The 21,364-nt window shown below is 41.4% G+C and overlaps 1 protein-coding gene across 8 annotated transcripts in view; it reads left to right on the forward strand.

Annotated features, from left to right (window-relative positions):
• Positions 1-21,364, forward strand: part of LOC117882013 (beta-1,3-galactosyltransferase 2-like) — a 152,559-nt gene that overhangs the window by 109,779 nt on the left and 21,416 nt on the right. For 3 of the 8 annotated variants that reach the window (XM_034779946.1, XM_034779944.1, XM_034779945.1), the window contains one exon: positions 2,936-3,032. The exons of 3 other annotated variants lie outside the window; for them this stretch is intronic. The gene's annotated coding sequence lies outside the window, so the exon portion shown is untranslated. Of the gene's footprint in view, positions 1-2,935; positions 3,033-8,583; positions 8,655-20,556; positions 20,623-21,364 lie in introns of those variants that run through there. 2 more of the 8 variants (XM_034779947.1, XM_034779951.1) reach the window with 2 other exon arrangements.

A 21,364-nucleotide genomic window follows, 5' to 3' on the forward strand; every position in this document is an offset into this window, starting at 1 on the left:
TTTTCCTCTCCTGGAATTGACACCTCCTCATCTATTATTGGGAGTGGACTACATCCACCCTGATTGAATTGGCCCTGTCAACACTGGTTCTCCACTTGTGAAGTAACTCCCTGCTCTCCATGTGTCAGTATATAATGCCTGCATCTGTAACTTTCACTCTATGCATCTGAAGAAGTGAGGTTCTTACCCAAGAAAGCTCATGCCCAAATAAATCTGTTAGTCTTTAAGGTGCCCCAGACTCCTTGTTGTTTTTGTAGATACAGACTAACACGGCTACCCCCTGATACTTGACAAATATTTAATTGGCATAGCATATATATAAAATTACCTAAAAACTGATAAACCGATCAGATTATTTGCTAAATAGGCTAAGCACTGAGGGAATTTTTTTTTTTTTTTTTTTGTAGATTAGTATATCAAAAATTGTCTTTCCGAATGGATAAAAAACCTGCCTCTGTAACTAGAAAGTACAAAGGTGTCTCCTGGACTTCAAAACAAATTATGAGGAATTCATTGCTTAGCGATAACACAGTGAGACATTGGTTATAAAATGCCAATTATTCACATTCATTTAATAAAATAGATTTATAATGTGTAAACTTCAGATACTTCACTCTTTACTAAAATGAACCATTATGGGATGCAAATTACTCTTAACTTGATGCATAGAAATGATAAAACTGTTAATTTTCAGAACCTGTGCAGCAAAGTGTAAAATGTGCTGTGTGTGTTCTTTACAGCTCTAATTCAGGACAAGTTCATTTTTAAAAGTGTAATCCGTGATATTTACATGCTATATTCCATTCAGTTATTTCTTATCTATTTCATATCCCATTAAAGGCTACTAATCTCAGCATTAAAAAGGCCTTATGTCACAGACAAAACTTGAAAATGGATAAAGGACCGAAAGTACAAGAGTATAGCCCAATAGCTTTGTGTCTCTTTTAATCTCTTTGCTAATAATATGATCATGAATCTAAATGCAAAGCTCTGTACATCTTGTACTATTACCCATTGCTTTTCATTTTGCTGAAACTACATCTATCCCTAGCTGCTTTACAATGACAGAAAACTTACTTTTTTTTTTTTTTTTTTTTTCAAATGAACTACAATGTTCAGCATTTATTAAAAATAGATGGCTGGAATTTATGAGCCTTGAGGATAGGACAAGAAGCAATGGGTTTAAATTGCAGCAAGGGAGGTTTAGGATGGATATTAGGAAAAACTTCCTAAATGTCAGGGTGGTTAAGCACTGGAATAAATTGCCTAGGGAGGTTGTGGAATCTCCGTCACTGGAGATTTTTAAGAGCAGGTTAGACAAACACCTCTCAGGGATGGTCTAGATAATACTTAGTCCTGCCATGAGTGCAGGGGACTGGGCTAAATGACCTCTCAAGGTCCCTTCCAATTCTATAATTCTATGATACGAAGCAGGAACTTTGTTACAAGAGAAGTCCCACTGAGCTCAATTGAATAGCAGCTTATTCCAGAAGAGGTCCCATTGATTTCAATGAGTTCTCTCATGGAGTAAGATACTATTCAGCATGAGTAAGTGGTATAAGAATCTGGTCCTCAGTTCTGACCCTTTTCTAGAGGTCCTACTGAAATCAGTGGGGCACCTCGTGCTGTAAGGTACTACTTAGCAGTAGGGAGTGTGGTGGAATCTGGCCTAGTGTGATTAGATGTATAAACATTCAATGCCATGTACTTTTTCAAAGGGGACTTTGAAAATTTAAAAAAAAAAGATAATCTGCTTATTATTTATAAAACAATATGCCTTGAAAAGATTAAGGTCAATTTTCATTTAACACTTAAATTTTCTCTCCATTTAGAATGCCCTGCCAGCCACAGGTTTAAATGTAAGGGCTATCGGTCTTCCCAAAGGACTTCAACTATCCTGGTGACTCAGAGAGAGAGAGATGGGTGCTTAGATAGCCAGGACCCAGCCCTGCTTATAAAGCAGAGTCAAACCTTTGGCCTTGTACTCGTATGTAGGTATAATTCAATGGTGTGATTGAGGACCTGTTGTAATATGTTTATTTAAATTAGCACCAACTAACAGATGGGCAACCATATTCTGTAGCTGATGTAATTTACAAGAAGTCTTCATATGTGTCACAAATTAGAATGCATTGAAGTAACAATGTAGAAGTGGTGGCATCCATTACTGTTGAGGCCCAGTTCTGAAAGGCCACACACGTCTAGGTAGACACTAATAAAAAGGAGCTTTTGGCTAATAATGAGCCCTGGAATTCCAGAAGCAATCAAGGATCCAGCAATATTGCCAGTTTTGACCATTTTGTGCAAGGTTTCACAAGATTTGGCAAAAATCTCTTGCAACGTACACTCAGGATTTCATTCCCAGCCTATTGGCATCATCTCTTTCTCCTCTAACCAGTTGGCTACCATTTAGATACCATTCTTGACTTCAAAATTCGAAGTATCATCTGTGTTTGAGAGCACAATACCTTTGGTGCGCTGCTAACCCTATCAACATCCAAACCAACATTCTCCTTCCCTCCCACCTACGCCTCTGACATCTGGGGCCTGATGTAAGTGTGTAGTGTGCGCTGCTCCTTGCTGCCTAGGGCAAGTTGTTGTCTGACCCTACCATCCCTTCAGAAGACTATGCGAGGAAAACACAAAACCTTACAGCATGATAAAAGAGCACTAATTTAAGAGCAATAGTCTTATTCAACATTTCGAACTATTGTTGATTGTTTCCATCTCTCAATGTTTAATGTCTTTATGATATTCTAGATGGATTTGTAGAATGTACAGCCATGTACTGAATAGACAGGAACAGCTTTAAAACAGGCCATGAGCTGGCCTACATGGCAATTGCCACAAATGATAAGTTCATCTTTCTAAAAATTGAAACTTTCTATCATTGTTGATTTTTGGTATTAATTTCGTCTCATCATTCTTTTATTAGTCTACCTACGGGGGAATCTGTGAAACCATATAAACTCAGATCATCTGGAAATATCCTTGCTTGACCTTCTGCTCAAGGCAGTTTGCCCTATTCAAAGGTGAGTTCAACCTGACAAAGAAGCTCAGTAAGAGATTTAAAAAAAAAATGTGAAAAATTGTGAAAAGTTGCAGGAACCACGATGAGGAGGAGAGCTCAGGCAAACTGTGTGAGTTTAGCCCACAGGGCTGTCTTCTATTGCACTTTATAGGTGACCTGCCAGTGAGGGAGGCTTAGCTTACTATGGTTGCTGGTGAATATATGTATATCTATTGATAGAATGGATAAGCAGCCTATTAAGATACTGTGAAAATTGTTGTGTATGAACATCCAGAGCATGGAGTGGTGCTTAATTGTTTATACATCTTAATAGATACATTTAAAAAAATGCTTTGTATCTTTTGTGTGTACCAGCAGTTCAGGTGTACTCTATTGAATCACTCATTGGTTTAGGAGGTGATAGAATGCCTGATCTGACATTTCTATCTCTGACAGAAACAGTAAGATTGCATACTGCATTTAGGCCCCAAATGACTGGATTTGAAATAAATGGAGTTCCATGCAGGAGTCATAGTCTTCCTGTGTGGATCACAATACAGGATCATGGTCTAAATTTACAAATGCCCATGAAAATGTTCATTTCTGTACACAAGGAATGGTAGTTTTGACTCAGTCTAAATCAGCATGGATCAGCATTCAAGTCGCACTTCCTGTCAGTACCCGTCCTCAGCTGGGGAAGCCAATGAACCAACCAGCGGACCAAATTTGGTGATGAATCCTGGTCACGTGCCACCTAAGGCATGGTGCGCATACACTAAGAAGAGTGTTTAGATGCCCACACTCTGAAAAACTAACACTGTAAAAGTTTCTTTGTGAAGAAAGACTGAAAGCTTTGTCATGGCAACAAGAAGAAGCTGGAGATTTAAACGGTTATTTTTTTCTGTAGGAGACCTATCCAGTTAGCAGGAAGGTGCTAACATGGCACCTATCAGGAAATAAATTTAGTATAGCATTGTCAATGACAGTGAGGGATCCAAAATTGTATTCCTTAACTAAGCATGTTAAATCCCAGCTGTCCATTTGAGGGAATAAAACATGAAAGACTATAATAGTCTAGACCTAAAAACTGAAACCGCAGATTTGCAGCACATTTTTACTTCATGTCCAAAAGCACAAGTTCTTTTCAATACATGTAAATGTATTAAATTATACTTGTAATGCACATGAAACAATACACGCAATGAGGATTCCCCTCTAATCCGAAAAAAAAATGACATAAGAGTTTCCCATCAAAGACAAATATTCTGTGGGAATGGGTCAATTTTGATAAAACTTTCTAAGATAAATAGTTGAAATGTTTCATTTTGACAATGTCAACACATTTCATTGTGAGTTTTATAATATATTTATTATTATATACAGTTCAACTTTGTTTTGATTAATTTTATATTGATATTTCATCTCCATCAAAAGAAAACCTTTCTGAATGTTTGTTTCATGGGAAATTATGGAATTTGTGTCTTTTGCTCCAATTCTAAACATTTTTCGAAAAGTTGGAATTTCCTATAGAATGGAAATTCCTGTTCCCAAAAAGCTCTACATGCTACATTTTAGAAACCCATTTTAGTCCAACATAACCATGGAAATTTGTTTTATGTAGCAAACGATTTACTTTAGCAACCTTTAAAAAAAATATATGGCGCTTCTGGAAGGTGTCAGGTTGAAAGTACGATTTTCTTTTTTTCCTCAGAAGGGATATGATAAAGGCAGGTCCTAGAATCATAGACTATTAGGGTTGGAAGAGACCTCAGAAAGTCATCTAGTCCAATCCCCTGCTCAAAGCAGGACCAACACCAACTAAATCATCCCAGCCAGGGCTTTGTCAAGCCAGGCCTTAAAAACTTCAAAGGATGGAGATTTCACCACCTCCCTAGGTAACCCATTCCAGTGCTTCACCACCCTCCTAGTGAAACAGTGTTTCCTAATATCCAACCTGGACCTCTCCTACTGCAGCTTGAGACCATTGCTTCTTGTTCTGTCATCTGCCACCACTGAGAACAGCCGAGCTCCATCCTCTTTGGAACCCCCCTTCAGCTAGTTGAAGGCTGCTATCAAATCCCCCCTCATTCTTCTCTTCTGCAGACTAAAGAACCCCAGTTCCCTTAGACTCTCTTCATAAGTCATGTGCCCCAGCCCCCTAATCATTTCTGTTGCCCTCCGCTAGACTCTCTCCAATTTGTCCACATCCCTTCTGCAGTGGAGGGACCAAAACTGAACACAATATTCCAGGTGTGGCCTCGCCAGTGCCAAATAGAGGGAAATAATCACTTCCCTCGATCTGCTGGCAGTGCTCCTACTAATACAGTCCAATATGTCATTGGCCTTCTTGGCAACATGGGCACAGTGCTGACTCACATCCAGCTTCTCGTACACTGTAATCCCCATTTCTGCAGAACTGCTGCTTAGCCAGTGTTGTGGAAAATTGACCACACAGTTGATTTTGGATCAGCTAGCCTGAGGCTCCTTTATTGATCAATCAAACATGCATGCATGGGGGAGTCAGCCAAGGAAACCCCCCTCACCCCAACCCCCCGATAGATAAAATGCAAAAGCTTATATAGGATAAAACCACAAAAAATACATATGCTTCCTTAAAGTTTTACATCCATATAAGGAATAAAGCAAAGCAAGCTTTTCCCATTTTTCTCTTACTTTTGCCCTTTGTGGTTTCTTGCTCTGTCACCTGGCAGCTATTAATCATAAGCTGTTACAAATGGTTAGTTCTGCTTTTATAGTTTCTACAATTAGTTCTGCTTTTATGATTTCTCTTTACCCTTCTTTTTCTACCTCCCCCCTCCCCTTTTTCTACCTTCAGGCTATACTATACAGACTGCTTAACTAAAGTTTAGGCCCTGACTGTTTTTCCCCCACACCAGCTAGTCCCCAGCCTGTAGCAGTGCATGGGATTCTTCCTTCCTCAGTGCAGAGTTCTGCACTTTTCCTTGTTGAACCTCCTCAGATTTCTTTTGCCCCTATCCTCCAATTTGTCTAAGTCACCCTGGACCCTATCCCTACCCTCCAGCGTATCTACCTCTACCCCCAGCTTAGTGTTATCTGCGAACTTGCTGAGGGTGCAATTAATCCCATCATCCAGATCATTAATAAAGATGTTGAACAAAACCGGTCCTAGGACTGACCTCTGGCCCACTGTGCTTGATACCGGCTGCCAACTAGACATCGAGCCATTGATCACTCCCCTTTGATCCCGACAATCTAGCCAGCTTTCTATCCACCTTATAGTCCATTCATCCAATCCATACTTCTTTAACTTGCTGGCAAGAATACTGTGGGAAACTGTATCAAAAACTTTGCTACAGTCAAGATGTACAACCGATTTCCCCATATCCACAGAGCCAGTTATCTCATCATAGAAGGCAATCCGATTGGTCAGGCATAACTTGTCCTTGGTGTATCCATGTTGACTGTTCCTGATCACCTTTCTCTCCTCCAAGTGCTTCAAAATGGATTCCTTGAGGACCTGCTTCACGATCTTGCTGGGGACTGAAGTGAGGCTGACTGGTCTGTAGTTCCTCGGGTTCTCTTTTTTCCCTTTTAAAAATATTTGCCTTTTTCCAGTCATCCGGGACCTCCCCCGATCACCACGAATTTTCAAAGATAATGGCCAATGGCTCTGCAATCACATCAGCCAACTCCCTCAACACCCTTGGATGCATTAGATCTGGACCCATGGACTTGTGCATGTCCAGCTTTTCTAAATAGTCTTTAACCTGTTCTTTCACCACTGAGGGCTGCTCACCTCCTCCCAATACTGGTGTTGCTCAGTGAAGTTGTCTGGGAGCACTGAGTAGTTCAGCTTTTTCCACATCATCTATCACTATGTTGCCTCCCCCCATTCAGAGCTTCAGAGGTGAAAGTAAGCCGGTCGGGTCCGGTATGGCATACCGGCAAGAGCCAATATGCCTTGCCGGACCGGATTGGCTTGCCCAAGCTGGCGATTTAAAGGTCCCAGGGCTCCTTTAAATCCTACAGTGGCCAGAGCCCTGGGCCCTTTAAAGCGTCACCTGAGCCCCGCTGCCGGAGTCCCAAGATAGCGCAGCAGGGCTCCAGCAGTAATTTAAAGGGCCCGGGGTTCTGGCTGCTGCGGGGAGCCCTGGGCTCTTTAAATCACTGCTGGAACCCCGCTGCTGGAGCCCCGGGGTAGCGGCGGCAGGGCTCTGGCAGTGATTTAAAGGGCCCGAGGCTCCCCGCAGCGGCCGAAGCCCTAGGCCCTTTAAATAGCCCCTTAGCCCCAGGGCTCCCAGCTGCCTCTGCAGCTGGTAGCGCCGGAGGTGATTTAAAGGGCCCGAGTATTTAAAGGCCCTGCCTCTTCTGGTTGAGGCCACGCCCCCTGGTCAGGACTCCAGCGTAAGTCCTCTAAGTAACTTTCACCCCTGCTGACCTTCTTGTTGTTAACATACCTTAGAAACCCTTGTTATCCTTCACATCCGTTGCTAGCTGCAACTGCAATTGTGCCTTGGCCTTCCTGATTACACCTCTGCATGCTCTAGCAATATTTTTATACTGCTCCCTTGTCATCTATCCAAATTTCCACTTCTTGTAAGCTTCCTTTTTGAGTTTAAGCTCACCGAAGATTTCACTGTTAAGCCAAGCTGGTCGCCTGCCATATGTGCTATTCTTTCTGCACATTGGGATGGTTTATTCCTGCACCCTCAATAAGGCTTCTTTAAAATATAGCCAGCTCTCCTGGACCCTTTCCCATTAGTGAAAATTAGTGAAATTTTTTCACGCTACTCCAGCAATGTGCTTAAACCATGACTTGTGCTGGGATGGAAGTTCAGTTTCCAGGTCAATAAGAATGAAAATTATGATGGTGGAATCTGTGATGTGGACACTTGTCCATTAACCACTGAACTAATTTGTGGGGTTTTTTGTGTGGGGGGGGTGTTCTTTGGGGTTTTTTTGTTGTTCCTATTATTTTGAGCTGAATTTTGGCTGGTAACGTAAGTGATAATTGAGTGTTGAAACTTTCTTCTAAGTCATCATTATTAGTAGTAGTATAGTATTATGTAGAGGCTCCAATCAAGACCAAGGTCCCATTATGCTAGATGCTGCAAATATTATATACAACAGTGACACAGTCATTTTATTAACATGACCACACACACACACACACACACACACACACACAAAAACCTGAATCTAACTTTATATATCTAACCACAACTGAACAAAGGTTTTTTTTTCGGAGGTGAGTGAGGTTTGCAGGTATATACAACATAAACATTCTTGCCCAGTAGGGTTGCCAGAATGTCATTTTGAATACATTCAGTTTAATGGATATGCCTAAAGTGTTTTTCTTTTTTTATACATGGTGGTTAAATCATTCCAAACTATGCAGAGTGTCTTGAGGGTTGCATATTCTTTTAGTTGAGGTTGGAATTGATGGGTACAATTCTAGTAGTATATATTTTTCACTTCATATATTTGTTGGATTTGATTGTTTAGATTTGATTTTTTTAAAATGGAAAATTGTAAGAGATCCTTATCTGAGAGAAAAAATTCCTTTCCCTTTAAATTTCAAAACTTTGAAGAACTAGAGAATTAGTGGCTTCCTTGGCATTTCTTTGAAAACTGGATTCTGAGTTGGGAATTTCTGCTATGGGTGAGTACAACAGATTATTGGTCCTTGATCACATCCCTGTGTGCATCCTAGCACCGTGTTCCTTTATGATATGGCCCTTTAAGTCTAGAGGTTGCTGGGAATTATAATCTTAAGATTGGGTGTGATGGAGAATAGACAACTGACTAAGCATCATGAGACTGCCTGCAGACTATATAAAGGAGGTGCTCTTGGTTTAATCTGAGGTTCTGGCAGGAGGACTATGTGATAGCCAGGAAGTGCTGCCTTGCTGGGAACAGTGTGCCCTCTCCCCACGTGGGGGGAAGTGGGATAGGCCTCAGTTACTCTTTGTTTGTATTATTTTGACTTTTCTGCATCTTTTCTTAATAAAACTAGTCCTCGATTAAATGGTTCTTGGAGCTTTATTATACTTACTGTACTCCAGTGGGCAAACTCAGTAGCTAGGGCAAGCTTTTTGATGTTACTGGCCAAATTACAGGACTGGCAGCAGTCAGTCCACTTATCCTGATTTTTCTGGTTCAATCCTACATTCACAGTAAAGTCACCTGTATCTCAGCGGAATACACTGAGGAGTTATCTATTAAATTCTGTTGGATGATTTCAAAACAAAACAAACACTCAAACAAAACACATCACCACAGGAAGGATATATTATTTTAAATTCTGTAGAAATTTTCCTGTAGAGTAAAAATAAATATATCCTGGTCTGAAAATTCTGTGCCCAGATCAGATTGTTTGAAGACCCAGGTCGTCCTTGGATAACCCTACCCCATTCCTTCCCATTAAGTTATCTCTTTGGCCCCCATCCTCCAATGAGCCCCATGTTGGCAAATGCCTCACTGGTTTAAAAGGGACTGTTTGTGGGTGCAGGGATTATACCATGCGTTGATCCCAATGCATGACTGGGAACTCTGTGTTCATGCCTCTGGAGAATGGTGAAAGCTTTTATATAGGTCGAGAGATGCATGGCATGTGTAGCTGAAATAAATGATGCACATTTGTGATGACCTTAATAAAGAGGGGGGAGAGAAAGGCAGAATGATCAGTAGCATCTGGAATCCTGCTGCTTTTACAGGAATCCACAAAATTAAGGCTTTCTGAGAGACTAATTCCAAAGACTAGTTATTTATGAACTAACCACATATCAAGACTTGTAATTATATTTATGTTGATTTTTGTAGCACTTGATCTGAATAACAGTTTTGGGAAGACTTTTAATTAAAAAATCCAAATTAATCAGATAGTCTCTAATATAAATTGCAGAACAAAAGACCCCTTTCTTCATAACAGCTATGAATTGGGTTTTCATTCAAGAATATGAATTAGGGGAAGAATTCATGCAAAAAAAAATTCCTTCCTTTTATTTTGAATACTCCAAATGAAGCTGCTGTTACAGAAGAAACAATGGTTCCATCCTCATACTTACTTGCCTATATTAAAATCAAGAAACAGATATACTTTTGGATATTACCTGAGGGATTTCCTGTTCAAAAATAAGTTTTTATAAGCATCATGAATCTTATTATTTGGATTTTCCCCATTTCTTTGGTTTGAATTTCATCAGTTAAAAATAAATCTAGATTTGACTTGTGTAGTCATGATATCATAGACTCCTGGGCTCTCAAGAATGTAACCACCGAGATTAGGAACATCTACACAGAGAGCCAGCTCCTTTAGCTCTCCTTTGCCTTATGACAGCATGGACAGCATGACTTCCTCAAGAGGCCCAGAATTATAACAGAATATGGGGAGTTACCACTGCTCTGATATGCAGAAACATGTAGCTGGACTTCCGCTTGAAATATTATCCCATCTGGGGGGAGCCAGCCACACACTGTTTGTGGAAATGCCTCCCATCCCTGATTATTGCCCCATGAAACCCTGACCCCATGAAAGAAATTCCATGTAGGCTAGGGAATAAAAACTTCTCTTCTCATTTGTCAGTCTTCCCCCTTCCCCTCGCCACCAACATTTTTCATGTTAATAGGATTAATATTCTGGAATAATACACATTTTGTAATTTAAAGCAGGATGTCACTTTCCATTTGACCACAAGATGGAGCCATTACAAAACTATTCATTTCAGGTGCCTGCGAACCACAGTGTTATTTTTGTATTTACCAGAGTTTGTTATTCAGACATCTGTACAGGTTTTATGGTTTTAACACTAACTCCTCTGCTTTCCCCTAAACTAATATTAAAAGTGATTGTCTATTTTATCTTTAAAGGGTGAAATGTTCGATGATATACATTCCACAGTATATGTCAGATGGACATAATCACTTTGGCCTTGCACAGAAGTTTATTGCTTTGTCTATAACTGCACTGCCTTCTGCTGTAGGGTGACCATATGTCCCATTTTGGCCGAGACAGTCCCAACTTTTCTGACAGCCTTGTTGGGGCCGGGGATGCCAGCCTTGCACGGGTAACAGGCAGGGTGAGCTGCGATGCCAGCCCCAGCCTTGCATGGGGGTGGGGGACAGGCAGGGTGAGTGGTGAGCCCCACAAGGTGTCCCGTTTTCCCTTTGGGAAATATGGTCACCCTATTTCTCCTGTCATCACTCAGCTCTCATGAGCTAAGCAGTGCAGGGCCTGATCAGTATCTTCACTGGAGACTGCCAAGGAAACTGAGATTGGAAAATATTTTTCAGAGCCCATAGGAGACACTTCCCCTCTGCCTGCACAGAATATGTCATTAGGAGGCACTAGGCTGCTGGAGTGCCATCTTTCGGAGAAAGATGTACAACCAAGGCCATGATCACATATGATCATTAAAGATCCCATGATGCTTTTCATAATGATAGGTTCATGGGGAAGGCTAAGGAGGAAAGATGATATAAGGCTTTTGTTTGCTTGTTTTTTGCTGTTGGTAAAGTGACACACCTTTGTCACTACACTAACTTGGGTAATTGACAAGGGTCATGATTTCTGTGGGGACACTGCAGTATGCTGGGGAATTAGGATGTATTGTCTGTCCACCAGCCTTTACAGGTGTACCTATTGTCCCTTCTCTAAGAGGACAATTCTGTGAGAACAAATGGGTTGGATGTATGTGTATGGTTTTGATGGGAAGGCTATGAGTTTTTTGTTCACTTTTTCCCAGGAGCATGAGCTTCAAGGAGAAGGAATAGATTGGCTGGGAAGGTACCACCCAAGAATCACCTTTATGATTGGCATTGATTTGTTATGTGTTTCTTTTCAAGCATCAGCCATATACTTTTAGTCTGAATAACCTGTATTATATTAAGGGAAGAAGATAAGACAGATGTAAGGTCTCAGACACATGAGGGCACTGTGCACATGCCTCATGATAGCAGACTGTATTTAAACACAAAATGGAAGCTGCTTGTCCCCATTTAAGAAGTTAACACACACACAAAAAGTTGTAACACAGCCTGGTACCCGTTACGTACACTACAGTCCAATCAGTGTTTATGGATTTTTATCTATCATCTCTGGCTGTTGTGAGAGAAGTAATGGATGTTCATTGCTCCTTTCCTGGCAGTGGCTGTTTCATGGTGAGGAAATGGAATATGCTGTGTTCCACCCATTTCCTATGGCCTTTGAAAAAAACCATTCCACTGCAGGAGGTAAAAGCTCTGTGGGATTGGTTTTCCATGGTTTTCTCATGGGGCTTGTTTACTGTTTATTGTTTCTAGCCTTTGGGAGATGGTTCTTTTTGTCTGTGTGAGTTCTGGAGGGCAAAGAGGATTGTAGGTGGAGGTGGGGCATGCTGTGGATTGGTTTGGGTGAGTTGTTTCTTTGGAGGTTTGTATTCCAGTTCTTAGTTGTCTTGGCTGGATCATTTCAATGCCCAATTGTGGATGTCTGAGAGGGTGGGAACAATGCTGTCTGCTGGGACTCAGATTGCTTTGAACCCAAGCAATCTGGTTTGAAATCAAGGTGTACAACAGAAGCTACGCTACTGGTGTCGGTTAGCTCTCCTCCTGGATGAAGATCAAGCTGTCCATCCTAACACTTCTTTTTTTAGACAGCTATTTAAGATATTAATGACAAGTGCCAGAGAGAGTGATCAGAGGTTTTCTTACCGCATAGTTGTGCTGTTTAGATGCTGCATGTGATTATTAGAACTGGGAGCACTGGCTGTTGGGAGTCTGAAAGGACAGGAAACAGGAAGGAAGGGGGAGGAGTTGAGAAGACTGGGTGAGAGTTACAGAGTATGCAGCTGCAGCTTGGTAAAGAGATTTCCACTGTAAATAAAGTTCTGTTGAAGTCTGTTAATACCTTGCCTGGTTGATACGATAGTGAAGTTTCTAACTCAGAATTGGAAGAATGGAACTCTTCCTGTGATTCTTTACCATGTGAAAGCTGTAATGTATACTTTCATTAGGCAAGAAGGCTGCATTGTTTTTCATTTGGATGCATCCTCACCATGCTTATCCATGACATTTTGATCTCATTTAACCCTATCATGATGCTCTCTCCATAAGGGTACATATTCACAGCATTTAGAAATCACAGCCAGTTAAGAATACAGCAGTCGGCTTCTTAAGATGACAGCATGTTATTCCTGTGATCTCTATTGGCTGCCAGTTGGTTAATGGGGCCAAAGTCCTTCCAGGGTGTCATTTATAAAAGGCCACAACTCTTTCTGGGAATCTTAAAGGAGCAGCAGTAGCAGCAGAGGGCAGCATAGGTGGAGAAGTCCTAGCAAGAGAGGTCCCTGCTCTGACCTGAACCTCCCATTAGGGATAGCCTATGAGAGGAATGAGGCCAAAGTCCCTACCCCTACCCAAACCAAATGAGTTTGTCACTTGGCATGTTTGTGGCTGTTAGACATAGGGCTTGATGCTGGAGAAATACAATATCAGAAATTCCTAAAATCATGTCTCTATTGATTGGAAGGGCAGCTGCTTTGTGACCCAGTTCCATAATGTGTGATTCTGCATATACGTGCTGACAGTGAAAAGTAAATTGTGTGTTTGTGAAACACTGATGAAGCATTAGATTAGTAAATTAGATTTTTAGCCCTCTTCATACAGAGCTTGGTAACTACTATTCCACTGTTTTTCAATATTTCTTTCAGGCTTCTGCCTTCTCAATGAATAGTTCAGGCTATAGCTTGGATCACCTTGTATGTGACTTTTTCCTTGATCTGGAGAACAAATACCCATATAATGACATTTGCTGCTTTTGAAGATTACAGGAACTGGCATGCATATGTGGACAGTAAATACCTGTAATTATCTCTGAGCAACGCCCAGTACAACTATTTGGTTTTGTTCTTATTTCCCTTTCAGTAAACATTGCAAAGGGGAGTGTATTCACAGGAGCAATATGTGTTGTGTTGTAGTAGGTAGGTCTGAGTTTTGTTGTGTGGGACTTGAATATGAGCTCACTCACACCTCTGTAGATCAGGAGTGACTGCTTGTATGAAGGTAGTATGAGAAGAGAACTGGCCCCTTTGCATCCTTTATTGTTTATCAAGCTTTCAGGGAAATGAGTTTATAGGTGAATGTGAGCCTTCAAGTGTTGTCATACCTGGACCAAAAGATCAGGCATGAGACTTCCAAGGCATTTGTCTTTCAAATGATAAACACTGATGGAAGTGTTTACAGACAGGCCCCTTGCCCTGTCTTCGTTAATCACGTTTAACAGTTAAATTTGATTTTGTAAAAATCTAGAGTGTATCCCTCCTGGAGATCTGAAGTAGTACCTTTCTCAAGTCATATAGACTGGAGAATGAAGCACAGAGAAGCCCCATGTCTGGAGCCCATGAGTATCTGTATAGATGTAGGGTAGAGAGAGGCTTAGTGGCCTCCTGTGTCCTCCCTAATTTTGCAGCTCCCAGTCCCAGTGATGCCATCAGATTGCACTTTGCAATTTAAAGTCTGGACATCTTTCTTTGTTTTTTTATTTCCTCAAGCTTCTCCCATCCATCTCCCTCACAGCCCCTGAGCTGCTTACCTTACTCTCTATGATCCTCTCCTTACTTCCTGTCCCCTTCCTTCCTTCCAGTATCCTCCTTATACCTCCACTCTGTTCAGGCTATCTTGCTCCTACTATCTCACCCTCTCCTGCTATTCCTTCTTATCCCATCTCTGACCCATAATAATAAAATAGAACTAAGATGACATTATCTCCAATCGCTTTGCTTGTGTGTTCTCCTCTCTTCTCCCCCTCTCCTCATCTGATTCTTCTTTAGACCAAAAGCTTTTTGAAGCAGGGTCAGTTAGGAAATCATGTGGTATATTTTGGGCACTGCTGCTATATCAATAACCAATAAAAACACCTACAGTGTAATATTACGGCAGCAGAAGTGTTTTTTCCTGATTCTCAGAAACAAAGAAACAATGAAGTAAATAGGCTATCATAGGCGCCAACTCTGTGGGTGCTCTGGGGCTCAAGCACCCACAAAAAAAAAGCAGGGTGTTCAGTAGCCACAAGCTACCAGTAAGTGGCAGCAACATGTACCTAGCACACAGTGATACTGGAAGGAGGAAAGCACCAAGCAGCAAAAACAAAGGTCAGCACCTGTGCAGACTGTATTGTGTACCTGGCATTGGATTTGCATACCTACTTATTGTATCATCTCTCTGGAGAAAGAAGTACAAATAGATGAAATCATGGTTGATTAGGCTGCACTTAAGAGTCACATCTCCATATTGTAAAAAGCAAATTCCATTTAAATACTGTATCCATTTAAATGGTGCATTGTAATTCATAAAACGCTATGCAGTTGAGGCAGGTTTGAGTCACCCATCCATCAAAGGAATTTTGTGAACTGCTGTGGGGTGGGGTCGGGGCTGGGGCTGGGGCAGAAGCAGTCAGGGAGGCTGTGGAAACCTGCAGCCAATTAGGGCAAGGCTTATTAGGAGCCAGACAGAAGGCAGCTGCTGGGGCAGCCCAGATATAAGGAGCTGCCCAGCAGAGTAGAGGGGAATTTCACCCTGACAAGCAAGGGAGGAGGACTGGCTTCCAGGGATAGCACCTGATATAGAACAGTGCTGGGTAGGCTCAGGGGAGTGGAGGGTGAGCTCTGGCCTGTTACCTGCTAGGCTGCAGGCCCTTGCTAGAAAGGGCCAAGAAGGTGCAAGAGCCAAGGGGAAGTGGCCCAGGGATGATAAGCAGACAAGGGGAGAGAAGTTGGGGAGAGAGGCACCTGCTAAAGGGTCCCTGAGTAGAGGGTGTGCCTGGATCCCCCCCCCCTTTTCCCTTTGCACTGCACCTGGCCGCAGAGGAACGTGGCCAATACAGACTACAACTTGTAGCTGAAGTGAGGGATAGACTTTGGGCCTGTGGCAGGTGCAAGCCAAAGGACTGCCATGATGCCTGGAATGGGGGTGAGAAAGAAGTAGTGGGCACTGCCAGAGGGGCACTGCCGAGCAGGGGAGCAACGTGGGTCCAAAACAGCAGAGTAGAGCAAAACACCACCCACAAGACACCACCCGCAGAGGGTGCTCTGGAGCTGGACAGAGCTAATTCCCGGAGCAACCAGCAGGAGGCGCCGCAGTGGTGAGTCTGCAACCTGTTACAGTACTCTTTTTGAATATCTCCAGAAAAATCAGTATTTCATGAAGCTTTATAGATAGTTAATTCACAATTTGCTGGTATTTTAGAAATGACTTAACTAGCCAAGTTGAGGCATTTTATTGGTGTAGAACCTAACATCTGAACTTAAAAGTACAAAATAGTTACAGTTGCTCTTCTATCTATTCTATGAGTAATTTATTTCTGTATCCTGGATAAAAATGTCTTTAATAAACCTTGATAAAGAAACCAGTGCCTTTAAAGAAATGCATTATGCTGCAGGCGAAGGTTACACATTGTAGTAACGTTTGTTTAGTTTTATAGTAAATACATTTTTTCAGATATAGTGTATATCAAAATACCTTGCATATGTGGTTGTGAAGGAAGTGCAAGATGAAATAACCAATGTGCTGGTTTAAAGTGGAACTGTGGTGCAATGTACTGCAGTACAATGAAATCTTTCATCAACTTCCTTCTCCTTCTACTCTAATCTCTAGTCTGTTAACAGATGTCACTAATTCCTTTCCACACCTACTGCCAAAACATTTGTTTATGACTTGATGAAACCAGACTTGGGTTACTGCAGTCTCCTTTCTTTCAGCCTTCCTGGCTTCTGTCATAGGTTTTACCCCCACTCTGGACTTTAGAGTACAGATATGGGGACCTGCATGTGAACCTCTAAACTGAATTACCAGCTTAGATCTGCTTTTGCTGCCACCACCCAAATAGTTTGAGTCATTTGGGAAACTCAGTCTTTCCCCCCCCCCCCCCCCAAAAAAAAAAAACCCCCCCCCCCCCCCCCCCCCCCCCCCAAAAAAAAAAAACCTTTCCCTCCCTGGATAGCCTTGACAGACTCTTCCACCAATTCCCTGGTGAACACTAATCCAACCCCTAGGATCTTAAAACAAGGAGAAATTAACCATCCCTCCTCCCTTTCCCCCACCAATTCCTGGTGAGTCCAGATCCAAACCCCTTGGATCTTGAACAAGGAAAAATCAATCAGGTTCTGAAAAAGAAGGCTTTTAATTAAAGAAAAGAAAGGTAAAAGGAAAAACCCTCTGGGAGAAATTAGCATACCAGCTACTCTCACAGACAACAGATTTAAAACACAGAGGACATTCCCCTGGCAAAAACTTAGTTATACAAAAATTACCCAATTTGATTATTCCCTAATGCCCAAGACAAGTTACAAAGAAAATAAACATAAACCTATTTATTTCCTTCACTAATACTCACTACTTGATAAGAGGCTGATTTCTGAAGCTTTCCCACTCTGGTCAAAACTGAAACTAAACTTTAAACAAAGGAAACTTCCCTCCTTCCTTTTGAACCATTTTATCCCCCATTGGTTCCTCTGGTCAGGTTTCAGCTAGGCTAGGTGAACTTTTTAACCCTTTACAGGTAAGAGGCATTAACCCTTAATTATCTGTTTATGACAGCTTCCATCACACATCCCTCCATTTTGTCCAGAATTCTGTCACCACGCTTACCAACTTCGCTCAACATGGCAACCCTCTCTCAGATTCACTTCAGTGACAATACATCTTCTGCATCAAAACTAAACTCCTCATCTACTCAAGCTACCATATGCAAGGCTGTGCAAGCAATGTCCCTGCCTTCATCTAATCATTCTCATTTAATGCCACTCCCTTACTTAGCCCTTGTACTCTATAGTACTGCTTTCCTTTGTGCAAACTTTGTATCCTACAAGTGCCTCAAATATAGGACCAGCTCTAGGCACCAGCAAACCAAGCACCTGCTTGGGGTAGCATTCTGGGTGGTTTGTTGTTTTGTTTTTGCTTGGGGCAACAAAAAACTTAAATAAATAAATAAATAAATAAAGATATCCCATCTCCTAGAACTGGAAGGGACCTTGAAAGGTCATCAAGTCCAGCCCCCTGCCTTCAATAGCAGGACCAAGTACTGATTTTGCCCCAGATCACTAAGTGGCCCCCTCAAGGATTGAACTCACAACCCTGGGTTTAGCAGGCCAATGCTCAAACCACTGAGCTATCCCTCCCCCCTTAGAGCTGGCCCTGCTCAAATATTCCTTAAATGTGTCTCTAATTGCATAACTTTCCTAGAAAACATTTTATTTTAAAGGATATCTGAACTGGGAAAGGAGTCTGATAGGCTATATCCTTACTTTTGGATAACAGGTATCACCTTCATATTTCCATGAGTCCTTTTTCTATATTGTCAGATGCTGCCTTGCAAAGGCAACCCAGACAACAGTATATTCTGATAGTACAAAATGGTCTATGTAGGTGTAGTTCTTTGTTTTTTATTTTAAAAATAATCTTTATGGTGTACTGTATAATTACTTGACTACGTATGACGGTACATGTTTTATGTGATGGTTTATTGCATGTAATACAGAGAAGACTTTCATGTAAGTATAATACAAATTGTTAAATGTTATCATCCACAGTTCTGGTGAGATTAGGCCTCTTAAAATATGACTCTTGGGCCTCTTAAAATATCAGGTAAATTACTGATGTATGTTGGCGTGGTTAGAGGGCTGATTGTACCTCGGTCTCTGTGATGAATGAAGTCGGGAGGAGGGGGAAGCTCCCTTTTATGGACACCCAGCCAGCCAGTTAGCTATAAAATCCCTTTTAGTAGCTGTTCTCTACTTGCTTTACCTGTAAAGGGTTAAAAAGTCCACAGGTAAAAGGAAAGGAGTGGGCACTTGACCAAAAGAGCCAATGAGAAGGCTAGAACTTTTTAAAATTGGGAAAAATTTCCCTTTGTCTGTTCTGTTGTTGTTCTCCGGAGAGAGGGGATAAAGCAAAAACAAGGCTGGGACTATACTGTAAAAAGCTTTTTGTCAGGTATGGAAATCATCAGATCATACCTAAAACCTACTCATAAATCAGAAAATGTCTAGAAAGACTCACTTAGGTTTGTTTCTCTTTATTTTTTATTGGCTTATGGATTCCTCTGTGCTAACCCCAAATGCTTTTTGTTTTGCTTGTAACTTTTAGGCTGGACTTCAAGAAGGTTATTCTTGATGTTTACATTTTGTAAGTGGGTTTTTTAAATCTAGCAAAAGCCTAAGTTCCAGATGTTATTAAAAACAAAAAAAGAAAATACATTGTCCTTTTTTTAAGAACAGCTGATTTCCTTTGTTTTCTTTCTCAGCTTCCCCAGAGGTGGCGTGAAAGGGCTTGAGGGTACTTCACAGGAAGGAATTCCCAAGTGCGCCTTCCTGGGTACCAAGGGGTTTTGCATTTGGGTGGTGACAGCATCTACCCATCCAAGGTCAGAGAGAGGCTGTAACCTTGGGAGTTTAATACAAGCCTGGAGTGGCCAGTATTAATTTTTTTTAATCCTTGTGGGCCCCCACCTTCTGCACTCGAAGTGCCAGAGTGGGGAAATCAGCCTTGATAGTCCCATTTCTGATTTTCACATAAGTGTAATTAAATAAACCTTTATTATCCACAGTTTCTGGTGAGGCTGGTTCAAGTTAAAGATATGAGAGAGAAATTATGGATATGTATTTTGTCATGATTACAGGACTAACTGCCTCCCGTTCCCTTTGAGGACTCTGAGTCGCCCCCTTAGGTGTTAGGCCTTGTTCCTTTTGCTGTCTTGGGAAGTAACTTTGAGATTCTTCCACTTCTAGACCAAGATTCAGGTGCATCACCTCATCCATGCCAACAGATTTGTTACTGTGGAGGTCTGACTGGATACTTGCATGTCTTCCCTTCTGGAGCCTGTGACCAGTAACATAGTGAACAACAGCTTTTAAATAAGTAGGGCTAATAGCAAACAGAACAAAGCATCAGAGAAAATTAATTCAAAATAACAAGCAGTGTACATGCATATTTAGATTCATCTAATCTTCTGCCTTATTACAAGGCAAGTTAGATGGGATTCCCTCCCGAGATACAGGACAAGGGACAAAACTTGCATTGTTTAGGAAGCCCAGGAGCTCTTGAGACGTAGTCTGTCTTCTGAAGAGTCTCCCAAACTGCTCTCCTGTTTAGAAAAAAAACCTCCCTTTTCTCAAATTCTTACCTTTCCTGTGTGTGCCTGAGCCTATTTCCCATATTGTTCAATGGACTTCATTACAGAACCTAGGCATGAAGTCTTTCCTTTTCCCTCAGACTAGTTTTTCCTAGTCAGTCAGCCAGGCCATCTAAGAACGTGGCCTTGTGACAGTTGCTCTGTTGTTTGGCAGTTAGATCCATTCAGCTTTAATGACTTGCAATCACAGGCCTTATGTCTGCAGGGGAGTGTGCTTTTTTCCTCCATCTCAGGAATCCTATATATAAAACACAGTTTTGGGTCCAAAGCAATATTCATTATCAAGCACCACAACTTTCATCACATGTTTATAAGAAGATGAGTCTCATTAGAATACTTATTGTGCTGTCTTTTTAATTGTGCTCAGGTATTGCCATCTGCATGAGGTGTAATGTTGATCATCTAATTAAGTTCTCTTTACTTGCTTCTGCAAAATGGAGTTAGGTTTCCCATGTGTGTGTCTGGGGTAAGTGAGCCTTGTTTATATTTTTCTACGTTGTTTAAATACCATAAATAATCCTGTGAAAATGTCGGGCCATTAGAGTGATGGACTGGTGTAACATGAAAATACTCAGCTGGGGCAAGCCCTATCATCTGCAGAGAAGTCATGGATCAGAACTGCTATGGTTCAATTGCCTGGGTCAGGCATGACATAGAGATATCATACAAGCAGTCTTCTGCATGCCACAGAGACCAGGGAATGGATAGGACTGTTGCCAGTAGGATCCACTCACCCCAAACCATGCATTCAAGGAGGGATGTGGAGCACTAGGGTAGTAGGCCCTGGCTGCAGCTATGGACCGTGAAAATAATATTAGTAACAGATGTGGGGGATGTTATATTTTTCCCTCCCTCAGCACGCACACTGCTCATCTTGTGCAAAGTTCATTGACTAGATCTTTTCTTAGGAACTGATAGTGTCACTCTTAGATTATTATTTTTAATTGCATGGTAACAATTGCTTTTCAATTCTCCTTTAAAGACTCTTTTCCAGTCAGTGTTGTACTTGTTAAATGACTCAGGGAGATAGCCATAAAGGCTGAAGTCCTCTGTGTGCTTTGTTTCCATTTAAAAGGAATGGTTTTGCAAAATGCAGTGGAAAAAGAAATGCACTACAATATTGTGAATATAAATAACATTTCATCAGGTTAAACAACTCAGGATAGACCAATTTAAATGGAAAAAAAAATCAAATCCCGAAAGTTTAT

The sequence above is a fragment of the Trachemys scripta genome, chromosome 8 (assembly GCF_013100865.1).
Source record: "Trachemys scripta elegans isolate TJP31775 chromosome 8, CAS_Tse_1.0, whole genome shotgun sequence".
NCBI classification, from domain to species: domain Eukaryota; kingdom Metazoa; phylum Chordata; order Testudines; family Emydidae; genus Trachemys; species Trachemys scripta.